Source organism: Coenobita brevimanus, chromosome 81, assembly GCF_032717465.1.
Source record: "Coenobita brevimanus isolate Jiangsu-jjx chromosome 81, ASM3271746v2, whole genome shotgun sequence".
Taxonomy (NCBI): Eukaryota; Metazoa; Arthropoda; class Malacostraca; order Decapoda; family Coenobitidae; genus Coenobita; species Coenobita brevimanus.
Genome location: NC_137034.1, coordinates 22,623,703 through 22,640,828, shown reverse-complemented (window position 1 = coordinate 22,640,828; position 17,126 = coordinate 22,623,703). Strand labels below are relative to the sequence as shown.

Here is a 17,126-nt window from a genome sequence, read left to right as displayed (position 1 = left end):
CACTGTCTTCCTTATTTCAACAGCTGTTACCTATTGTCTCTGCAGCAAGATACTGCACAGGATACTACACCAAGTAAATCATCCAAAATCAGCTCCTATGTGGGAAAAAATAAATCTTCCACAGGACACTACATGGATAATAACCCATAAGTTGTTGGTTGAGGTACCTCTTGTTGGATGTGCTAACACAACATAAGATGTGGCCTCAGTCCTGTTTTATCCTTATTACCCATTACTCAAGCAGCACCCTGACTCCAGCTGTGAACCTGGAACAACAGATGCCATTAGACCAGCATCTCCATCAACTTAATAACACTGTCCAGTGAACCCTAATTTTGCATGGAGCTCATTTATGCTGTGGAGGGAGAAAAAAAAAAATCAGTTTCATTTTTATGGTTATTCAATTTGCACAGCAATAAAGGACATATGGAAATGTATTAAATAAAAAAAAAAAAGCTAGAGAAAAAATGCTGTGTCTTTGTCTTACTATGGGCTGATTTGCAAATCTCTGTGTACAACATGAACCGTTATAAACAAAAAATACAATTTATTTGACATTTAATATCACTTTACGGTGTCATTCATGACCAATACATAATTAACCCTTAAAATGTGACATTCCTGCCATTAGTAATCATTAAGTAACTGCTATATTACTTTGGGAATGTATTCTCAATTTCCTGCCACCTCATTATTTTGCATCAGAGACATGGATACCATCAATGGTGGCACATGACAGTAAGCCACGCTATACTGGAAGCATTCCTGTATAGGAAAACAAAAAAAATAAAAAATCAATAAAGGGCCAGAAGAGGGACCCTTGGGAAAATTTCTGATTCACTTTTCCCCAATACCAAAACAGAGGGATTCTTAAGCTTTTTTTTTTTTTTTTTTTTTTTTTTTTTTTTTGGTGCACAATGCACGGTATAACCTGGGAATACTTTAGCCATGCAAAACAGTGGTTTACAGTAAAACATTTTATAAAGGCAGAGCCAGAAACATCAACATAAAGATTTGAGTCTTGGCACAATCATTACCTTTTAGCTGGGGTCTGCAGAGTCCACATCAGCTCCTCTGATGAACTGACTGCAAGCTGCCTTGTGCATGTCCAGTTGCTCTCTCACCACACACCTGAATCACAGATCACTTCATTACATACACAACAGTAGACTATCTAGTGAACAAGTATTTAATGTTACATCAATGCAACTATGTAATACTTTTATAAGTCACTGGCCTGGAATCAACAGATTAATGTGTACTTCCTGAGGAAATACAGAAACCAGTAAAGCTTAAATGTAAAGTATTCCTAAAACAAAGATACAAACAGCAAGTGTAATTACATACTTTAACCCCCCCCCCATCCCGACGTTTTTTGGGCAGTGGTACGCCCCAGTCCCAACATTTTTGGACCTTTTTTTTTGGGGGGGGCTCAAACATCCGCTTTTGGTGAGAAACATCGAAAATTCATAGAGAAATCGCTCACCTGAGGTTTAAAATACTCAATCCAGGTAGAAGTACCTCCTTACCTTACAGGGTTTTCTATCAGGCTGGCTGCAAAGAAAATGAGTTCTATGGGAGGATTACTATTCCACACCACTCATAAACGGTATTTATTTATTTATTTGGTACGAATTTATATGTAATACGAGAGTATATTGGTTTTCAAAAGGTAATATAGGTATTATAAGCATTGTTTCACTCACTAACTCATCACCATTCCTGACCTTTTTTTGCCACGTTACCTGATCATCATTTCTGACTGTTTCTTCCTCTAATGTTTGTCCTCCACATTGTCATCGATTGGGGAATCACTCTGGCCCTGAATTTCGTACCGTGGCATGACATGGCTTTACTGGCCAGGTCACTGATAACAGGTGAATTGCTGAGAAAAGGGCATGCAGGGGGGGGGAGGAGGTCATGCTGGGTAAGGCATTGTCCCTGCCTGGCATCTTGTAGAGGAAGGTGTCCCATGTATACGTGCCAAAAATCACTCGCGAAAATTGAAAATTGTGCAAATTAAATTGAAAATTGTGCAAATTAGGGACCTTGCAATGTTGCCGCATTAATTTATGTCTCCGGGATATGACTGCACATCATGTGAGGACGTGAATTTACATCTCCGGGACGGGGCGGATTAAACAATGATCGAAGGTATGAGGTGGTGGCAACCATCATCCACTCACTTGATGTATGGAAGTAATAAACATCTCCCTTCCCCCTTCTCATTTTATTACTGTGTCTGCCTTCCTCTCCTCTCATCTTACCTCTCCCTTCCCTTTCTGTTACTAATTATGACTCTCCATATCAGGTGGCTCTATGCTAAGTAAAAAGCCTAATGGTTCCCTATAACCCAGGAAACCATTACAACCCTGGCTGGCAACAATATAACCAAACTATAGGGTGAAGTGGAGCCTGCTATGGTGCCCCTATTGACTGGGTGGAGAGATGCAAATGTGGCATTCATCCAGGAACCAAACCACACTATTCCCTGCACCTTGCTTGGGTTAGGCACTGTCAGCCACAAAGGAACATCAGGTCATTGCATGAGATAACCCTGTAGTGTTGCTTGCCTTGTACTGTCACCTCTGCGATCCAGAATTTTACGAGGTCAAGAGGGGCAGAAATCAAGTCACTAGTGATGACCACTGTGTGCTGGAATGGTTGGAAACTCAGATTGATGGAGATTCTCTCCCAATAGCGGCCTCTTCAGTTGCGTTTATTACTTTTCAAGTGGTCAAGTTAAGAGTGGTAGCATGCCAAAATGACGGGGTCAGTCTCCAACTCAGCCAACCCAAGCCCAACCTTCGCAATTTCCCCAAAATGTTTCTAAGGTTACACAGTAACAAACTGCTAGGTAAGCTCTGTACCACCGGTTCTCAAGGGTTATACAAACAATAAAGTTCGAGAGGGAGGAAAAATGTATTAACAAGACCAAAAAGAAAAAAAAAAGTAGAATCTTCCCAGCTACCAGCCTTACAGAAGAATCCTGAATCAGTTGGCACGTTTTTAGAAAAAAATATATATGGTCCTAATGTCAAATGCCAAGCAACTTCGCTCCTTCATCCCAGGTTCAGTCCAGTGTGGCTCTCCAAAACTGTCCCTCAGAGCTCAGTGTTCATGGTCCAATCTTCTCATATTCTTGATCCTAACTTCCACACTGGGACCTTGACCTTGACTTACTCACTGGGACTGACCTCCTCACTTCAATTTTGACTCACTCACTGGGACTTCAACCTCCATACTTGGACCCACTAGAAGTTAGTATATATAATGAATAACTATTCTCCTTAATGCAAGTAATCCCTTCACACGATCAAGAAAGTCTCATAATAAAGAAACGAGTTACAACACTCGGCATCTCAATTAATAACAAAATAACACATGGCACTACAGACACATAGGTCTGCTCAAATTAATATATATTGGAGGGATAACATGGAAGAAAAAGTACTATAACAAATAAGCATGAAAAACTCTAACTCTAACCATGAAAAACATCATTGCATCAAAATCATTGTGCCTCACAAAGTAACTACATGATCATTAACTTACAAATTACACAGCCCTAATAAGTACTGAATTGCAAAGTCATTCCAACACATTAATAAACAATTTACAATTCCAAGGCACCTGATATTTGGCCCACAAAAATCACACATTTATTTGAGGCTCTGACAGAACTCTGCTTCTTAGCTACTTTATCATAGTTACACACCAAATAATAATATAAAATACAGTACAGCAAACTCGCCTGGAACATGTTCTTGCCGAACGCGCTCGCAATTATACACAAAGGACATTGTAATTGGAACCTGGAATGTAAGGGGAGCGAATGATGAGGTGAAAGAGAGAGAGATTGTCCAGGTGCTTGAGGATACGAAAGTGGATGTATGTGGAATAACTGAAACAAAATGGAGAGGAGAAAATGTGAGAGAATGGGAGTATGGATGGGGTATATGTGCAGTAGGTGAGAATGAGAGGGCAAAGGAAGGAGTATGTATAGTTGTGAGTAAAAGATGGAAGAGGAGCATAAGACAGTATGGATCAGTTGGGTCAAGGATTGTGTGGGTAAAGTTGAAAGTTGGAATACAAATGTGGGCGATTGTGTGTGTGTATGCGCCAACGCAAGATCGTGCTAGAAGAGTGAGAGAAGAGTTCTGGACAAATGTAGAAGTGTGCATGGAAAAGTTTGGAAGGAATGAGAGAGTGTTTTTGATTGGTGATATGAATGGTAAAGTTGGGAATGTGAAGGTGGATGGAATAGTTGGTGAGTGGGGTGTGCCTGCTGAGATAGATGAGAATGGGAGTGCGTTAGTGGACATTTGTGCTGGGAGGGGGTTGGTGATAGCCAATACCCTCTTCAGGCATAAAATGATTCACAGGTATACATGGCGAGTGATGAGAAGGGTGGGTGGTGAACTGAATGAAAGGAAGGCAATGATTGATTATGTGTGTGTGGATGAAAGGATGCGAAGATGTGTAATGGATGCAAGAGTGTATAGAGGTTGGGGGAGTGGACTTTCTGACCACTACTTGGTGATGGCCAGAATTAAAGTACAAGAAAGTTGGAGGAATCGAAGAAGGGAAAGACGAGAGGAAGGAGTAGTTGCAAGGAGAGTGGAAAGGTTACAGGAGGATGAGAAAAGGCAGAGTATAAGAGAGAAGTAGAGGAACGATTGGGCAAATATGAATTGGAGCAGATGGGAGACGTGGAAGGTGTGTGTAGAATATTTACAGAAGAAATATGTGCAGCATGTGATGTGGTGTGTGGAAGGAAGAGAAGACGGAGGGGGGTGCAAGGAACAGCGTGGTGGACTGAAGAGGTGAAACAGGCTGTGGCACAAAAGAAGAAAGCATACAATGAATGGATGAGAAATAGGGGCGTGGAAGAAGTTGAGAGGCGGAAGAGAGAGTTATATGCATAAAGGAAGAGAGAGGTGAAAAGATTAGTATGAGAGAGTAAGAAGAGAGTGGATGAGGAATTTGGAAGAAATTTGAGTGTAAAGTGGAGGGACTGTAAGAAAATGTTCTGGAAAGTGGTGAAAAGAGTAAGACAGGGTGGAAGTGAAGTTAGCAGGGGAGTGAAAGATAAAAATGGTAGATTACTAGTGGAAAAGGGAGAAAAAGTGAGCAGATGGAGAGAACACTTTAAGGAATTGTTGAACGTAGAGGATGGAAGTAATGCAAGTATAAGTGGCTGGGGAATGGCTGGGAGAAGGAGGGAGGTGAGAAGACAGGAAGAAATCAGTAGGATAGAAGTTGTGGAAGCAATGAAGAAAGTTAAATCGGGGAAAGCCCCAGGAATTGATGGAGTGTGTGGTGAAATGCTGAAGCATGGGGGAGAGATAGTAGTAGAATGGATGTGGAAGATGTGCAGATTGGCCTGGGAGGAAGGTAGAGTCCCGGAGGATTGGAAGTCAGGTATAATTATTCCCTTGTACAAAGGAAAAGGGGAAAAAGAAGTGTGTGGTAACCATAGGGGCATTTGTCTTCTTAGTATAATAGGAAAAGTGTACAGTAGGATACTTATTGACAGAGTTAGAGAAAGAACAGAGAAATTAGTTGGAGGAGAACAGGGAGGCTTTAGGAAGGGAAGAGGTTGTGTAGATCAGATATTCATTCTCAGATCTTTAGTGGAAAAGTTTCTAGAGAAGGGAAAGAAGTTGTGTGCGGCTTTCATGGATTTGGAGAAAGCATATGACAGGGTGGATAGACAAGGATTGTGGAAACTGTTAAGAATATATGGAGTAGATGGAAAGTTGTTGAATGCTGTGAAGAGTATGTACGATGGTGTGAAGGCTGCAGTGCGTGTGGATGGTGATCTAAGTGAATTTTTCTCTTTGAAGGTTGGGTTGAAACAGAGATGTGTCATGTCTCCATGGTTGTTCAATCTGTACATGGATGGGGTAATAAAAGAGGTACAAGGTAGGGTAGTGGATGTTGGAGTGGCCATGGTGAGAGAGGATAGTGTTTGGAAACTCCCTGTACTGTTGTTTGGAGATGATACTGTGTTGTTGAGTGAAGACGAAGGAGAGCTGCAAGGCTTGGTGGATGAGTTTGGGAGGGTGTGTAAGAAACGGAATCTAAAGGTGAATGTAGGGAAGAGTAAAGTGATGGTCTTTGAGAGAGGTGAAGTCAGTGAATGTACAGCGAGGTTGGATGGTGAGGAATTGGAAAGTGTGAGTACGTTTAAGTACTTGGGTAGTGTGATGAGTAAGGATGGAGGTTTGGAGGGCGAAGTGCTTGAAAGGGTACAGCAGGGAAGAAAGGTTGCTGGTTCCTTGAAAGCAGTGATAAGAAACAGGGAAGTAAGCATGGAAGTGAAACAGTTACTACATGACAGTATTGTGATACCAACTCTAACGTACGGAAGTGAAGCTTGGACGTTGTTGGAAGGACACAAGTCAAGAGTGAGAGCAGTGGAAATGAGTTATTTAAGAGAAGCCTGTGGAGTCACATGGAGAGACAGGCTGACGAATGAGGATATAAAGGAGCGTTGTGGTGTTGATGTGGATGTGATAGGAAGCGTTATGAGGAACACCCTGAGGTGGTTTGGCCATGTGGAGAGGATGGAGGGTGAAAGACTGACGAAGAGAGTGTATGTGAGTGAGGCGGAGGGGGAAAGAGGGAGGGGGAGGCCGAGGATGAGATGGAGGGATGGGGTGGAGAGGTATATGAGAGAGGGGGGTGTGAGCTGGGAGCAGGGGAGTGAAATGGCGGGGGACAGGGCGACTTGGAGGCGATTTGTTTGTGGCCACCCCAAACGGGATTGAGGCGTCTGACAATAGATAGATAGATAGTGCTGGGATATGTATAAGATAACGTAAGATTAAAGAACCATTACGAAAACTATATATTTACGCAAGAGAGGCCTTTGATAGGCCAAATCCTCGAACATCAGCTCAGCACGCACGGTTTGTTTTGATCACGTGATGTGATTCACTGTACTGCTTTTCCTCAGTGCTGTATTTGTAAGTTAAATATTTACAGTACTGTTCTGGTAAGTTTATGTGTAAGTTAAAGTATTATTAAATAACGTTCAAGCAAGAAATAAGGTCTTATAACTAGTTTTCTGATAGGCATCAGAATATTACCTTTTTTATTTGTTTGTTAAATATTTGCTGTACTGCTTTTCCACAGTACTGTATTTGTAAGTTAAATATTTACTATTCTGGTATGCACCTGTAAGTTAAAGCACTTAAAGAAAGTTAAAGCATTAAATAAAGCCTTGTAACCAGTTATAGATTACACACGATCGGTGGGTTCCAAGACAATTCGCCATCATGTCAATTCCCCGTCAAAACATGAACGATTCCCCATCAGGACAATTCGCACCCTGTATGATTCCCCGTCATTCTGTAAATATATTAATTAATCAATACTTTTATAAATATACTTATTATTAATTAATCAATACTTTAATAACTATATTTCAGGGGGATCCATCAAAGTCTATGTTGTCTTGTTATTGTTGTGACGGCGAACTGGCTTGACAGCGAATGGTCCAGAAACCATTTTGCTCCCTAGACTCCCTAGGCGTGGTGTTTTGCTGTCGTCTGCCATTGGTGATCAATATGAGGCACTTTGGGTGGCTGGAGGGTTCATTTGGTGTTGTGGCTTGCAAGTACAGTGCTGCACAGCAAGGCTTCGACGTGCAGGTGCGTGGGCACGGGGCAACATTCCGACGCCAACTGGTTTCGGCATCGGAATGTTGCCTTGTGTTTGGGTGTTTGGGTGTCGGAGTTTTGCTGTGCAATGCTGTGTTTGTGGGTTGTGACATTGGATGGGCCTTCTGAGCACTTGGGTGCTTCATATTGATTACCAGAGGCAGATGGCAGCAAGGGACCATGTTTGTGAGATCTAGGGAGCAAAATAAGGAGTAGTTAAAACTTACGCGGTTTCGCGCCGAACGCGCCACGTTAGGAACGAAACCCAAGCGTTGGGGGTGAGCTTGCTGTACACAAATATATGGGAAATACCTCACTATTCAGCTCACACAATACAAAAGAGATGAACGGGAACTCTGGACTCGGCCAATGCCATCACCTCACGTGATTGTTCCACACTTCCTGAGAAGCGACAACAACTTGACACTACCTCGAGTCTATTTCTCTATTTTCGTAACTATTATCACTCGTGGAATATCACTATTCGTGCTTCAACATACCAAACAACAATATTATCAACTTAACAATATTATCAACTTACAGAATTCCTTGGAGGGGGAGAGGAAGGATGACGACAGTACCGACCATTCGCCACGTTTCATGGCCAGCGAAACACGCTGGTCTTGTGTGGTGGAAAGGGGGGGGGGAAGGATAACGGCTTTCGCAATTTAAAATTTTCATTACTATAGACTCGTGACAGACTCACTGTGATGCCTTTCCCCTTACAATTGATTACCCGAAAAAAATGATATTCCCTTCTTACAATAATCACTCTACAACAATCTCTCTATACACTTGCATTGAAAAAACAATGAAAAACATTGTACCTTACATCACTTGGCGCATGCGTACATGATGCTAGATTACATGACCATAGGCACATGTTCCTTCTCACTTGAGTTTTTATATTATAAAGACTTAATACTAGTAAATTACAGTAGGAAAAAAAATGACTTAGCAACTAGGTAACTTAATCTATGTTCTGATCACATCCGCATGGAAACAACTATACCCTGGCCACACTCTCTCACTAAACCGAACTTTTGGTCATAAAATAAACTAGATACAACTCATTATCACTTCCGGGCACTACAGCCTGTAGCTGATGGGTCTGCTTGGCCAGACAGTCTGGGGTTGATCAGCAACAAAAAACAACCACTGACTGTATCACACATCTGGTAAGACCTATGTGGTGAATACTGGTGTCAAGTTACTCCACCTAGTGCCCCCTCTGCACCACTAAACAATAGATAGCTACTGACTGCTCTCACATTTGTTTCCTAATGTAGACTGGATGCTTCCAATACCAGCCTAGTGATAGTATACTGACCTATTCTACCTTCTGTCACTGCCAAAACCCTCTAGAATCACAGGACTGATATTCTACATTCTGTAACCACTAAGTCCCTTTAGAATTATAGGATGTTAAAAATCGTAACTGCACTGGATTCAAAGTCATAATAGGTGCTATTCAAAATTTTCAGGACAGGGATCACGACGCCTAAACGGATTGTAGTAGCACGATGCGCCTCCAGGTGGCAGCACTATCATGCACTGTGAGTCAGTGTGTCAAGCAGCTAGGAGCTAGGCAGATGTGGAGATTTGCAACATTCATTTGTATGCTCTCATCCATGTATCGTCACGTGATTTTCGGATAGATATAAAAAAGCAACAGTGACTTTGCATCAAATTTTCTGCAAATCTCAGGAAAAATGCAAAACAAAAACCTAAAAAAAAATGACAATGATTCAGCATGTGTTTGGTGGGCAATCTCTTGGTCGGACACAGATGTTTCAGTGGCAGGCACAGTTCAAGGCTGGTCGAACATCGGTTGATGATGACAACCACACAGGGAGGCCCTCAACCGGCACAACTCCTCAGAATGTTGCAAAAATTCAGAAGCTCATCCATTAGGACTGACATCAGAGCATTGACCAAATTGGTGAGGAGGTGGGAATTGGTTTTGTGACATGTCAGAGGATTCTCACTGAGGAATTAGGCAAGTGCTGTATCACAGCCAAATTTGTCCCCAGGCTCCTGATGGCTGACCACATGCAGCAATGCGATGATATCTGCACTGAGCTTCTTGGACTTGTCTCAGAAGATGAAACCTTCTTGTCCAGGCCCTCTGTGACTTATCTGTTCCCAAAAATGAAGATTAAGCTGAGAGGGCATTGTTTTGATACCACTGAGGACATCCAAAAGGAACAGCAGGCGGTGCTTGACACTCCCATCGAGAGGGACTTCCAGGGAGCGTTCCAGCAATGGAGGAAACGCTGGGACCAGTGTACCAATGCACAAGGGAACTACTTCGAGGGTGATGGTGGCCAATAGGAGCTATGGTGAGTTTTCAAATTTATATAGCATTAGTCTGGAAAATTATGGACAGCATCTCGTATATAACCCCTCCAGTTCAGTATATTTTTCCATAAGCTGAATAAATTCATCCTTACATATCCATACTAAATGAAGACAGGACAACATGAACCTAGTTCAATACTTATTATTACAAGCCAAACCTTACTGAACCTACACATGTTTCATCATTCATCATCATCTGGACCTCAACCCTAGGGCAGGGTGAGGAGTAGCAATGTCCAGGCAGCCCAATTTGCCCAATCCAATAAGCCACACTTCCATTCACTCACCATTCAAGCCCACGGAATCCTGGCTGTATCTGGTAAGGCAAAAACATTCACCACAATCTGTAGCGTCACACAAACGTATCTGATAGAGTCAATCCAGTAGCTGTCACGTTAAAAAGTGTTGCCAAATCCCTGATCATGAGCTTCTCACAATATTCATCCACCCAGCTTGACCTCTTGTCAGTCCCCTAGCCTCACTGACTTCCAAACCTCTCTTCCACACACACTCATCCACCATATCCCTCCACCTTCTTCTTCTTCTTTTTTTTTTTTTTTTTTTTTTTTTTTTTAATGTGTCCGACTCTGGGCAGAGGCTCAGGGCCTATTTCTTGGAGGCAGTGGCCTATCCCAAGGCCCAGTAGTCCTCCTACACCTCCACATGTCACCACTTCGGCCCTAACACCCACCGTCCATATTGAATACATGCTAGGGCTGTCTCATACAGGACTCATGTACTGGTATTAGCAGGGGTACTTTTACGACATGTCGGCAGGTCACCTGGTAGATCAGGAAAGTATGCTTTTTAGGAAATTCAAATCCTTAAACTGTTCCCTGCCCCAGCCGGGATTCGATCCTGGGTCCATCAGGACCGCAAGCCGCCTCTCTACCGATTCAGCCACCGCCTCCCCCTCCTTCAAATTCACTCAGATGCACTGTACCTTTTTTCACCACTCTATAATTATCCATTCTCTCCACATGACTATGCCATTTCAGTACACTCTCTTTGATTCTGGTGTCCACAGACTTCCTCACTCCACATCTTTCACAAATCACATTATTTCGTAACCTATCCACTCTCTGTACTCCACACACATTCCTCAGCAGTCCCATCTCCACCATTCTCACTCTTGATATTTCAATTTCATGCCACACTATAGTCTCACATCCGTATGTTAAAGCTGGCACTAACACTCCTTCATGCAAGGCTTCTGCAGCTGCAACACTCAAGCCTCTGTTTCTCATCAAGGCCTTCATTGCACCAGCTACTTTCCTTCCTTGTGTCACTCTACTTTCCACTTCTTTTGCACATTTTCCTTTCTTTTTCTATCACTGTACCCAGGTATTTCAACTCTCTCACCAAGTCCTGTCTCCATTCACTGCAACATCGCACTGGGAGTCACCTTCTCTCTCATTAATCATCACTTTACTCTTTTCTACATTTACTCTCAAGGAACAATGCTCACAGACATCAGCAAAACTTTGCACCAGACTACCAAGTTCTTGTCCAGTATTTGCAAGCAGTACTGCATCATCAGCATACAACAAATTTGAGATATTCCATACATCACCATTCATTACCAACGCCATCCCCCTCTCCAATATTCGTGTTTTTACTTCTCTCCTCACCTCATCCATATACAGTACACAGTATACTGAACAACCATGAGGACACCACACAACCTTGATGCATGCCTACACCGATCGTGAACCATTCACTAAGATGCCCATTAACTCTTACACATGCTTCACTACCATCATAAAAACACTTGACGGCACCTAGCAGCTTACCATCTACACCGTACATGAGCAACACCTTCCACAATCCTTCTCTGTCTACATTGTCATATGCTTTTTCCAGATCCATGAATGCCATAAACACCTTTGGTCTATAGTCCTTCTGACAAGCTTTCTCCACTATAGGTCACTGCAAATATTTGATCCACACATCCTCTGCCACTCCTAAAGCCACCTCACTAGGACTTCTGGTATGTCTCTTCCTTTCTCTATAATAATTTCTCCATATATCTTCCCTACTAGACTCAATAAACTTATGCCACAATAATTCTTGCACTCACTTCACTCACCTTTGTTTTTGTAAAAGGGTACAATCACGGCCTTTTTCCACTCTGCTGGCAGTTTCATTCATCCATGCCTTCCTACATATCTCCAACATCCAATTCTGCTCTCTCCACTACTTTTAATCATCTCTGCATACACATCATCAACCCCAGCTGCTTTCCCATTTTTCAGCCGCTTCACAGCGCTCTTCACTTGTGCAAGGGTCACGGTTCCTGGCACTGCATTCCTTCTCTGCACACCCCCAAAACCAATCACGTTTACAGTGGCTCTGCTGTCTCTATTCCCATTCATCACACTTTCAAAATATTCTTCCCATCTGGTCCTTACTTCATCCCCATGGGTTAATAATCTACCAACTGCATCCTTCACACCTTCAAATTTCTTTCCGCTTTCACTTCTACATTTCTGCACCTTTTTTCAGAATAACTTCCTATTTTCAGAGTAGTTTGCATTCATTTTTCTTCCTAAATCATTATTTACCTCCTTTTTCCTCTTCACTAGCCTCTTTACATGCTTCTTGCTCTCAATATATTCAGTTCTTATTTCAACTGAACCCCTGTCCTGTAACCACTCTGGCCACTTCTTCCTCTTTTCTTCAATTGCTCTCTTAACCTCTTCATAACTTAAACCGTCTAACCTAACAATATAACCAAACCCAACCACAACTAACCTAACCCAACTTAACCCAGCCAACCCTAACCTAATCTACCACAGTTTAAACTAACTTTATTTAATCATAATGTAGCCTAATCTAACCTAAACTAACCTATGGTAACTTATCCAAACACACTGTAATATCATAAATTAGGTTAGGATAATGATTTGGCATTAAATTATTTATTTAAAGTGGAACTACGAGAACTACAAGTCTCTCACCACCGCCTTACATTCAATGGAATCAGCTGTTTTTTGTTTACGAATTATCACTGGGCCTGGCATGGTGCAGTACCTTGATCCATGATGTGTGTGCATATCTAACCCACAGAATACTTACCTTACCGTGTATTTATGATAATACATCCTCATGTAAGTCTCCATTACTGAAACTGTTATTAATAATTAGTAAGGCCATTGAGAGATTTGGTTCTGACTGATGGTGGCCTTCATGCCAGCCACCTCAACTTGTAGGCCTGTCTCATACCAGGACTTTGTGTGTGTGTGTGTGTGTGTGTGTGTGTATTTACCTATTTGTATTTACCTATTTGTAGTATACAGGAATTGAGCAATGCTCGTGTTGTCCTGTCTCCATATCCACATTTATCAAGTCTACCTTTACACACATGAATGTTTTTCTCATGCACCACCTCTTTGTCTAAGTTGTTCCAAATATTTAAGTATTTACCTAATAAACCTAATTGTGATATACACGGAATGTACTATGCTCGTGGGTTTCCGTCGCTGTTTCTCAATAAGTCGAATTTAACTTTAAACTCATTTAAGTTTTTAGACTAGACGATCTCTTTGTCCACGCTATTCCATAAGTCTATACTTCTGTAAGGAAAGCTATATTTCTTGATATCCTTCAAGCAGCTTGACTTTTTCTATTTCATTCCATGTCCTCTTGTTGCTCTCTTATCCCATACAAACAGATCTTCTTTGTCAATTTTATCTACTCCCACCATGATCCTGAACACCGCAATCATGTCTCCCCTCTTTCTCCTTTCCTCTAACGAAGGCAAATCCAGTTTTTCCAGCCTCTCTCTGTAAGACAGGTCTGTCAGACTGGGGACCATCTTGGTTGCTGTTCTTTGTATTCTCTCAATCTTGTTTATATCTTTCTTTTTGTGTGGGGACCACACTACCGCTGCATATTCTAACCTGGGGCGGATCATGGCCACTATCAATTTTTTCATCATTTCCTCATCCATATAATGAAATGCTACTCTTATGTTAGTCAAGAGTTTATAAGTCTCTCCAACTATTTTGTTAATGTGCTTTTCTGGTGACAAACTATCTTGGACCAGCACTTCCAAATCTTTCTCTTCTCTCATTTTTGTGATTAATTCATTACCCAAAAAATAATTCAGTGATGGTCTCCTGGTACTTTTACCCATTTCCAATATTTTACATTTCTTTACATTAAATTTCATTTCCCATGTCCGGCTCCAATTGTGTATCCTATCCAAATCCTCCTGCAGTATTTTACAATCCTCCTCAACCTCTATCTTCCTCAAGATCTTTACATCATCAGCAAACAGACTTGCATAACTGTTCACTCCATCTACCATATCATTTACGTAAATCAGGAACATTACTGGCGCCAACACTGTGCCTTGAGGGACTCCACTTATTACTTCCCTCCATCCAGACATCTTTTCCTTTATTACTGTCCTCATTTGTCTGTCTCTCAAAAAGTCTCTCATCCATTCCAGAAGTTTCCCCTTTAGTCCTCCTATATATTCTAGTTTCCACATTAGTCTCTTATGAGGTACCTTGTCAAAGGCCTTCTCTAAGTCTAAGTACACACAATCCACCCAACCATCTCTCTCCTGTACCACATCAATCGCTCTTGAGTAAAAGCTCAACAAGTTAGAAACACATGACCTTCCACTTCTGAATCCAAACCGACATTCACTCAAAATATTCATCTCTTCCAGATATTTTATCCATCTGTCTTTCAGGATTCTCTCACACAATTTTGCGACCATGCTGGTTAGAGACACTGGTCTATAATTCAGGGGTTCTTCCCTGTTTCCTCCCTTGTAAATTGGTACCACATTTGCTCTCTTCCATTCTTTTGGCACTTTCCCCTCTTCCAGTGAGCATACAATTAAGCTGTTAATTTTATCCGCCAGTTGTTCTCTGCATTCCTTCAGTACCCAATTGGAAATTCCATCAAGTCCTGGGGCTTTCCTTACATCTTGAGTTTCCAGTAATTTATACACTTCCTGTACCTCCACTTTTATATCTTTCATCACCGGAACATTTCTAATCACTCCCTCCCCTTCCACAAGCTCCTTTTCTTTAGTGAAAACTGACTGGAAACGTTTGTTCACTATTTCTGCTTGCATTGCCGCATCCTTAAAGACCTCCCCTTCTACTTTCAGCTTGATGATTCCTTCCTTTTGTTTCAGTTTGCCATTAACCCCTTAAACGCGGATCGTCTCGTTTGCGACGCTCGGCAAAAAGGACATAACGGCGGAGCGTCGCATTTGCGATTCTAGTAAATTTTGAATAACCGCGGGCAAGCAGGCTCCAGCTGGTATTGTCTATCAGTACCACTACCCTCTAGCTACAACTAGCATACTTTACCTTTGTACTACTGACCTCAGTTGTTGCCAAGTATTGCGTTTTCCCCCCATCCCCCCCCACCACGGCCCGGCCAGCCTGGCTGTGATACATGGCAGCGCTCTGAGCGCTCAGAACTGTAAATCTGCGCTCTCCTCTCACAAGCAGTTTATGCTACTAGGAAACGCTTGTTTCCCCAGTTGTAACACTAGCTTTTTTTCTCACGGTTTGCCCCTGTTTAGCGTCAGTTTACTGCAGGCTTTCAAAGTGACATTATGGCGAGTTCTAGCTCTTCCCAGTCAGTGCAAGCGGCCGACAGGAACGAGAATAAAGTGGCGGGCGTAAGGCAGAATAAAAAGCGCGCCGTGGTGATCTTTTGGGAAGTAATATGATTGAAAATAATGTAGTATACATGTTTTTAGCTGTGAAAATGGAAATGTTTGTTGAGTGACGGGAAGACCGCCGCCACAGTGCATGTCGGCCATACGCTTCGTTGATTTTAGCCTTATTTTCAGTGCTTATTGTACAAATACGGATTCCTAACTACCTTTACGTTGTAGTATAAAGTTTACTGTGACAGAATGAGGCTGTGGTAGAGGGGAAACCGGGTTGCTGGAGGTGTGAAAGTGAAGATTTGGTTACCCAACTTTGCAAGTCTCCACAAGTCCTTGGGTAGTCCACGAAGGCTCAACACCTGTCTCTGGAGAAAGTTGAATGTAAGTACTATCTGCCATACCAAGTTTAATGTTCTAGGGTTAATCTCTGATTTTTGGCGAATATTTTCCTACAGGTACTCAGACCGCGATACAACCCCGCCACTCGGGGGGGAACGACTGTACACGGCCGCGTTTAAGGGGTTAACAAATCTATAAAACAGTTTGGGTTCATCCTTGCATTTGTCAATTATACCTTTTTCAAAATTCCTTTGTTCTTCTCTACGTATTCTTGTGTATTCATTTCTTGTTCTTTTATATTCTTCCTTTGTTCTGTCGTTACCTCTCTTTCTCCAATTGTTCCACGCCTTATCTCTCTCTTTTTTTGCTATCATACACCTTCTATTAAACCACTCCTTTTTCCTGTTTTCTTTCCCTCTTACTCTTGGTACAAATTTTTCCACTCCCAAATTATACAGGTCTAGAAAGATATCCCACTTCCTCTGTATCTCTCTTGTTTCTCTGAATTTTCTCCAATCCGCATTTTCAAAAAAAGTTTCTCAATCCTGTAAAATTTGCTTTCCCAAAGTTGTATCTTCCCTGTCTATGAAGCTCGTCTCTTGGCTCGACGTTTCCTATTAACATCTGGAACTCAATGACCACGTGATCACTTTTTCCCAAAGGACAGAGATATTCCAATGATTCTATTACATTGGGTTCTTTGGTGAACAGTAAATCTAACCTTGCTGGTGTGTCCTCACCTCGAAACCGTGTCTCTCCTTTGACCCATTGTGTCATCACATTATTCATTATTATATTTAATAACATAATGCCCCATGAATCCTCGCCGCCTCCCGAGTACCATTCCTCCCAGTTCACCTCTTTACAATTAAAGTCACCCACCAAAATTATATTATTGCTTTTCTCAATTATTTTTTGCAAGTAGCTAGCCATATCTGACAACATCTCATGGTATTCGTCATCCTTCCATGCTCTCGTCTTTAGGGAAACATACACTACCGCCATATCTCTCTTAACATTCTCTCCAGTTTCTAATTTCATATATATCACTTCAGCCCTGCCTTCTCCCATTTCCACAGTATCTACATTTATGTTGTTCTTCACTGCTA

The 17,126-nt window shown here is 41.9% G+C and overlaps 1 long non-coding RNA gene across 1 annotated transcript in view; it reads right to left on the bottom strand.

The window, feature by feature from the left end:
- Nucleotides 1-313: 313 nt before the first annotated feature.
- LOC145409518 (uncharacterized) overlaps nucleotides 314-17,126 on the bottom strand; it is a 124,370-nt gene continuing 107,557 nt past the window's right edge. The window contains exons 2-3 of the long non-coding RNA XR_013899122.1: nucleotides 1,038-1,131; nucleotides 314-355 (exon numbers count right to left, since the gene is read on the bottom strand). This is a non-coding gene — a long non-coding RNA (uncharacterized LOC145409518). The remainder of the gene's footprint in view (nucleotides 356-1,037; nucleotides 1,132-17,126) is intronic.